This window comes from Ammospiza caudacuta, chromosome 7, assembly GCF_027887145.1.
Source record: "Ammospiza caudacuta isolate bAmmCau1 chromosome 7, bAmmCau1.pri, whole genome shotgun sequence".
Taxonomy (NCBI): domain Eukaryota; kingdom Metazoa; phylum Chordata; class Aves; order Passeriformes; family Passerellidae; genus Ammospiza; species Ammospiza caudacuta.
The window spans coordinates 31,192,528-31,200,805 of NC_080599.1; the positions used below are offsets into that span (position 1 = coordinate 31,192,528).

General features: G+C 39.6%; 1 long non-coding RNA gene across 1 annotated transcript; it reads right to left on the reverse strand.

The window, feature by feature from the left end:
• Positions 1 to 1,082: 1,082 nt before the first annotated feature.
• On the reverse strand, positions 1,083 to 4,940 carry LOC131560341 (uncharacterized). The gene is made up of 3 exons (XR_009274958.1): positions 4,803 to 4,940; positions 1,877 to 1,923; positions 1,083 to 1,212 (listed from the first exon to the last, which is right to left on the reverse strand). It is a non-coding gene; the product is annotated as an uncharacterized LOC131560341 (long non-coding RNA).
• Between the last annotated feature and the right edge of the window lie 3,338 nt (positions 4,941 to 8,278).

Consider the following 8,278-nt stretch of genomic DNA (forward strand, 5'->3'; position numbering starts at 1 on the left):
CAAGCTCTAGTCTGAGCAGTACAGAGCCTGCTTTGCTGACTACAAGATTAGGCTCCTCTCCTGTAGGCACACTGGCACCACAACAAAATCATACTATGTTTAAGTCATGCAAGCTGACCTACTGAGAATGGGTATTTGAGATAGGCAGTTGGTCTTGTAGCTGAGTAACTCCACAGCCAAGGAAAGGATCCATTCAGTGGCAGACACAAGCACCTGACAAACCAGAACAAATATGCAGATAACTACAGAGAAACAAAAAGTGCTTCATTTCCATATAGAGGTACACCCATAAGCATTCATGTTCATATAAACACACATTTGAGTACACACACACCAGCAGGCAAAACCCTAAACAGAAGCCTGCTAACTGGCCTTTTGCTTACTGCTGCCTCCATCCATCAGCTGCTTTCTCAGGATAGTACTGCAGTCAGAGCCTTGTGCATAACCATACCAGGCTGATCCTGAAGCATTCTAATCATATGCTCAATCCCTGCTGCCATCCTCATTGGGCAGGTCCAGCTTAATCGCCCGATAAAAAGCAGCTCTTCCCTTTGGAGACCTACGGCCAGGGGTGTGGCATCATCAGGCAAATCCTTTAAAAAGTATTTTCATGTTCTCTTCATTCTTTCTGGGGCCTAAGTCAGGGTAGGGGAATCATTTCCAAAGCTGTCTTAAAAAACCTTGTTCTTTTCAAGCCTAAACAGAGGCACGGGATGAGTTATCTTAACTCACTTGTCTTCTTGTCCTGGTTTCTCGTTCCCCTGGATCAGCCAAAGAAGTCACATCTCTCTGAGGATATCAATGTAGAGAGTTTGCAAGGGGTTTTACTCCATGTACAAACATGTACTGTTTTCAGTGCTCAGCATTCAGGATCTGCATTTTCTGCAAAATTCAAGAAAGGGTCTTCAGGTGCTAGGGAACATGAAAGGATGGCAATGGAGCTGATCTCAGGCACTTTATAACCATACCAGGAGGACCATATTAATTCCTAGTCTCTGGCCCCTGTCACCACTCTGCGCTTTAACTCATCCCACATCAAGATCGTTTTTAAAGAAAACCCTTGGTTTACCCTGGTGAGGAGAGAGGCAGCCTTACAGGGGAGCTGAGGTTGAAGGGATGGCCAAAACTATGCATTCCTGCATTTCACATGGTCACAGGCTTTGGGTCTTTAAAGCAGCCGGTGGGAACCATTTAGCTGAATCCTGTTCAGATCTAGGAAAAGTAACATATAAATGTTATTTTAACATATAGGTTTTTGGTTGGCTGGTTTGTTTGTTTGCGAAGGCAAGGGGGAGTGCTAGGTTTAACTTTATTATAACTAAGTCTATATAAATGTAAATACTGTTTTCATAGATATAATTTCATAAAGCAAAACTACCCACAATCTTTAGCAGTGAAATTCAAGTGGCAACTGTGACAAGTAAAGAAAAATGAATGCAGTTAACTTCAGCCATTCCTGCTCATCTGAAAGCTTGTGTCAGTTGCTAAATAAGCTTTTCATTTCCCCTATTCAGTCTGCTGATCTTTGTTGATTTACAGCATGAATGAGCATGGCACATGGCAACTTGTAGAGTATATTTTTCCTAAATAATAAAACATTTATTGCAGACCCATCAAGCCTGCTAGTAGCTTTGAGTTATTATTGCAATGAAGTACCATGTTAACACCTCATTTACATTGTTGCAGAAGACTCTGGGTTAACACTATTTGTAATTTAATCCCATTCATGAGAGAGGACTCCCTAAAAAATATCTAGAGCTGATAAATTACAATTTGATGGTATTTTTCTAATCAACTGTTTTTCAAGATGAAGCTGCCTTCATCAAGTCCATCCCACCCCTCACTTTCCCTGCTGAGCAATGGCAGCTGAGCAAACCATTTCCACATGGTGTTCTCGGCAAGCTCCAGCCTCAGGCTCTTCCTCTGTCAAAACAAGAAGAAAGTATATTTAGTGGAGAGCTACAAAGATCTTATTGCTTTGGGAAGAAAAGAATTTGTTGGGCAGAGAGTGAGGTCTGTATTCTGGTGGCTCTTTGAAGGTCTGACTACAGCTTCACCATCAGCCTGGGGTGGGTGCCAGCCTCCAGCTGAGGAGGCTCAGGAGCACAGGCTGCCAGTGTGTGCTGGGCAGCAGCCCCCGAGGGCAGGGCAGTGCCCAACACTGCCACTCAGCCCAGCTGCACGGGCCAGAGAGAACAGAGGCACCACATGAAGATGCTTCTGCCAGAGCACTCACACATTTTGGATGATGTAATAACAATAACTATGATAAAGATGGCAATAATAATAACAATAATAAATTATTAACAAATAAAAGAATCCCCCAGGAAGTACATAATTCCCCACGTACCAATCAGAAATTATCTTTTTAGTCAGAGATTAGAATCAGTGTAACACTTCTTTCCAACAGAATCCCCTTGGCATGGATGATGCACTGCAAAACCCATCTTTACATGAGTCCTGCAGCAAATGCCCGAGGCCACAGTGAGGCCAGAGTCAACACAGCAGAGGGAAGGACATGATGTCCAGCACACAGGGACATGCTGTGACAGCCTCTGGAGATGGTGGCAGGGTGTTAGAGAGGGCACAAGGCACACAGTGAGCAGCAGGGCTGTCTCTGCAGTTCCCTGCTGCTCTGCCATGCTCAGCTGTGAACCAGTGCTGCTGACAGAGCTGCAGCACAGTGTGCTCAGAGCAGGCTGAGCCACCCCAAATCTGATGGGTATGGACTCCTGGGAATATGCTGTATGATATCCTGTGTCACAGGATACCCAGGCTATGACCACTTCTGCATTGTTACAATCTTGTTTTGACAAATACCTGCAGCCAAGCAAGTTACTGCTCCTGGTGCCTCGTGGGCTTGGGATTTATTTATAAGACCCCAAAAATAATTTTCAACAGTATTGTTTCTACTTCCTAATACTTTGTGCTACTTATGAGAAATACATTCTTTCCTGAATATAACTTAATTTTGCATCCAATAAATCCAAATTCTTCTTGCACAATCTTCCATTTCTATCTAATAAGTTGGGAGAGACAACATCACTAACTTCTTTAACTCTCTTGGGTACAGTCAGAGTACCCAAAATTTCACCAAATTTTGACCAAGTCCTGTCTAAGAAATACTTTTTACTACGTCAGCAGGTACCCAGTCCGTTCCTGAGATCATTCATTAATAATTTGATTCCCTCAGTCTTTTTTTTAAAGACATTAGCATGCTAAGAACTTCGCTTGAAAAATTTTCTGTCATTTTCTAAGTCCCTGAAACTGCTTGTAGTAGAGGGTAGAATATTATTTCTCATCTATTAGTTTCATTTGCAAAAACATTGGGTTTAGTTGGGTTTTTCTTTCCCTAGTACTCCAGGTTGAATATTGACTTGATTAACTTGAAAGAGCCTCCTACTTCAGTTCCATTTCAGTCTCCCTCCAGGGGCTGACTCTAAACCAGAAAATGCACTATTTCCCCCAAAACTGAACAAGCCAGAGACTCTGTCCTACCACCAGATTCCTGATTTAATCCAGCACCAGGAGCCAGATGTCCCAGGCACAGGTGACACTTCCAACAAATGTGTACCTGCTCTCCTAACAGGCATCAGTGAGAGCAAGGCCAGCAGAAAGCAGAAACCATGTGGCAAAAACTGTTAAATCTGTTAAATTTCCCATTAGATAGAGAAATATTCCTACATGCAAAATCACATTGCTCTTACTCAGCTAAAGTTGCATGGGTAAAAAATACAACCATAAAACCCACATGCTACCACCTAATGGTATTAAGTAATGGTAATCTGACATAATTTCAATGTCCCTTTCACATCAATATGCTTATTCTGCTTTATTTCAAATAAATTACCTAGTTTAAAAAAATATTTGAACCATAAGGCACAAATAAGTGAGCATTATTGTTTGCTGGTTGACTAGATAAGGAGTTAAACATCTAGAGGTGAAGTGGAGGACAATTAATGTACTACCCTGCTTAATTATCGCACAAGGCCCACTTCTCAGGGAATTTGAGCTATTATGATCTACTCCTACAAATAAATGAGAATTTTAGCTCTCAGAGGGTAATGCAATAGTTTTGGAAATAATCTTTTTATGAGATTGTGGCTTTATCAGTTATGTTTCAGAGTCAGTATAAACACTTTGTATCAGAGGAGAACAATTTCAGACTGGCTTGTAATTTTAATTTCTGCACCCATATTCTTTTATTTCACTTTTCCTATGCTCTTGTTCTAGAAACAAAAGAAAAAATTAATTTGCATCCTTACATCTTTTCACAAAACACTATCATAACAGAAATATTAAAATAAAAATAGAGATCATTATTCAAGCAATACAAATTATGTATAAATTGGTTTCCAAAACAACTGAACACCCAGAAAAAGCAGTCCTGATGATGCTCAGTGGTATCCATACACTGGAGGGTAACTCAATCACAGCATCAAAGACAAAGAAAGAGGAAAGGATATTTCTTTCAGAATTTCACCTGATGTTGTAAGACATTTGTATTTATTCCATTATATATAAAAATATTCTTTATGGAACATTTAGTCTCAAATTCTTTTAAACTTTATCATCAGAACTGCCGAGTTACTATAAAGCTGCCCAGTTTCAGAGTTTCATATTCACCTTTCCAGCAGACAGAACAAATCTAAACATACACAAATTTGAAAGCAGCTTGACCACAAAAGAAAGCTTTAGGAGACCCAAATAGTGGACCATATGTGATATCAAATGGGCAAGCCATTAGCATCAGCTGTGAACATATTGTACCAACTGGGAATGAAAATAAAACATTCAACTACCAACTGTTATAATCTGTAAATAGTAAAACCAATTCCTCTGGGTTCCAAAAATATATGAATAGGGTGACTCATTGGGTCCCCATTGTCCTGTTCATAGGTAATGCAGCAGATTTGCTCCTAGGGAAAAAACCAAAAAAAGAAAAACACAGAAACTGTGGTTAGTGAGATCTGATATTGGCAACAATATTTGTATATTAAAATACTCTTGGGCTTTTTGAAACTATATCTAAATATTTCACATTAGGGATAAAAAAATATTCTTTTGAAGCAATTTTTCTCTGTACAATGTAAAACATTAAAAAATATCCCCATTGCAAATTATGTTGAGAAACTGGCAGAATACTAGAAAATTTATAGAGGGCACCAAACTACTGAGAATTCATTGTACAGCTGGCAAGTGCACTCTTACCTACTAGTTGCTTCACATTTAATAATGCATGTTATGAACAGATGGATAGAATGTCAATAAGGCTCTCTGTATCATCAGTGGTAATGAAATAGTGGACTTTGAATGCTTAATAGCACAGAAAACAAAAAGCCTAGAGGAAATTTGTCAATGTCGTGCATGCAATACTTCAGCAGTGCTTTAACACTGTTAGTGTGAGGCCATATGTTTCTTCTAACAGGATCTACTGGAGCTGGGTGCCAAAAAAAAGTTTGACACATTTTTTTTAACTCCTACAACATGTTAAGAGCAAATACCCTGTGAATCAGGCAGAGTAGTCAGCAGAAGTGCAATATCATTACTCTTTTTTACTCTTTTCTCAATGAAAAGAAGTTATGGGAAACTTACCAGTAAACATTGTTCTTTATACCTGTTTTAGAAATACATTTGAGAGTAATCTCTTGCAATTAAATATAGAAATATAGGCACTAACATGTGTTAGGCAGTAGATCTTGTTGTCAAGAGCTGAAGAAGACGTGAATTTAGAAAATACTGCAAGTAAAGAAGAAAATATACATAGCAGCACCTAGACATCAGACACATAAAAAGGAATAAAATAGAAAATTGTCTTTGGAAAATAATCTTAGTCAAAATTCAGCTAAAATAAAAATTTTCAGTAAAAATTCCTTGGAATAGTCAGAATGAGGAGATAGCAGCAAGTGGCCATTCTGAGATGCAGACCTGGGAATATGTGGGAATGAGCCCACCAGGCACAGGCTATCTCTGTAAAATGGGTGGACAAACAGCAGCCTGGCAGGTAGCACCTACAAAGGCTGCAAGGGCACCTGGAGTGGTGTTTCCAACCTGCACACTTTCTGGGAAGCTGTCCTCAGTATTTCAGGAAGTGTCAGACAGCTGTGGCAGGTAAGCCTCTGTGAAACACTGAGATCTCAAGTTCCATGGTACAGCTGGAATCCCAAGCATGAGAAGTCAGCAGAAATCAATGCAAGTTTAACTATTGATTCTGGGAGAACAATTAGACAAGCACTGAGTCTCTAACAGTCTGAAAACTCCTCAGGAAAGGCTCAAGTACTCTGAGCAGAAAACCAATACTTTTCTGCCTTGTGACTCACTCCTAAGTGACCAAACTCTCCATCTATGCCCTGCTTCCTGACATTGTCTCCTCAAAACCTTCCTGGCCTGCTCCAGTGGTACACAGTCATGATGCTCTGAGGTTCACACCATGCACGTCAGCCAGGACACCCCAAAGTGTCCCTATTGATTTCAAAGCTACCACACAAGGCCACTGTGGGATGGGATCTCTACCACCACTGAACTCAGCTGTATAAACATTCCTTGTGTTCAAAAGTAATTAGAGAAGTTTGACAGACAAACACCATTCCTTAGAAAACAAGCTAAGAATGACAGCCAAAAGATGTGTAAAGCCATTTAAATTTCTTCCCCTTTCCTGCAAACCAGAACACTCATAACTGATAATAACAAAAAAAAATTGCATTAAAAAGAAAGTTATTTTTTTCCAGCTGCCTGCAGTTTTTTTGGTCTGTATAGCACTAGTACCCACCAGCATGCAGCAGGAGACTGCAGGTACTTCCTTGCAGAGAGAAGGACGTGCAGAGAAGCAGAGCCTGTCTCTCAGTGGTTTTGGAATGCACTGGTTTGCCTGTGCTCTCAGCTGGATCCCTTCCTGCAGCCCTGGACTATGCAAACACAGGACTGGCCCACATGAGTAAGCCCCCTGACAACTTGTTCTCTGCATTTCCCTGCAATAACATATTTCAATTTCTCCTGAAAAAGGAGCTAAAATTCAACCCAGGAATTCCAAATCAGACCTCGAATTAAGGAGAGCATCACCCTCCGTTCTCTTGCCTTCTGTTTCCTGGGAGGTATTCTGAGTTCTGACCTCAACAGTTTCACCTAACAAGAATGAAGTGAATTTTGTGCAAGCTGCAGAAGTACAAAGACAAAGCATTATGCAGGTTTTCTGTGAAGCATAGCAGAAAGAGGTGAGAAATTTAGAACCAAGTAGCAGTTGGGGATCCTCACTCACAACTGCAAGAAGAGCTGTGCATTGACAATTAGAAAAGCAAAGAGACTTATCTCAAATCACTGATGAAAATGGACTGCTTATCAGATTTCTCATAGTTGGAATCTCCTGTGTTCTTTGGACCCTGAGAAAGAGAACATTAAGAAAATGTTGTGGTGAGCATCTGACTTGTATGGTTTGAAGGTAAATGTAGTTCTCAGTTTAGAAGGTCTTAGGTAGGTTTCTCAAAACCAAAAAGATATTGATAAACTGAAGAAATTTTCTTAAGGGAAAAAAATCTATAAATATTTAAATATGTGTAAAAGCTATCGAGGAAAAAGGACATAACTAGAAATAATAGAAAGAAAAAGCTTAAGCTCAGCAGAGTATCGGGATAGTCTTCCTGACAGCAAGATGTATCAGCCTGTGAAATAGTCTCCCAAGGACAGATATATGGAAGTTTTCACTTGGGATTTTAAAAACTAAAGTTGACATAACATTAAAAAAATGTTCTCAATGAAATAATTCTACACTGGCAAAAAAGCAGACAGGATGATCTATTATGTCTTTTCTAAGTTTTGTCAGGCTTTGATGCTTTAGGAACATATCTTGAACAGCCAAAGGTTATCAGAAAGGAGCTTCTTGAATTAATATGATGAACAACATGATTACAAAGGTGATCACTGTGGAAGCCTATTATAAAGCATCTCTCTAAATACTAAAAAGGAGATGCTTTTCAGACATTGGAAGTATTACTCCAGACCTGACAAATATAATCTCAATCCACTTGCCTTCAAATATATGCTAAGTTTTAAGTATGTCCTTATTTCCCATTAATTTAAAGAAACACAAACCCATGTCTGAATTGAACTTAAAAGAAACAGGCTTCTCAAGAGTCTTTGGAAAATTTCATACTCTCTACACAGACCTGGGAAATGCTATGAGTAAGCAGATTTAAGCAAACAATACTATTTGGTAGACATGTATGTTAACACATTTCAAGTCTCCACTGACCTGTTCTGCATGTCCATGTGAAACTGTTCTGTC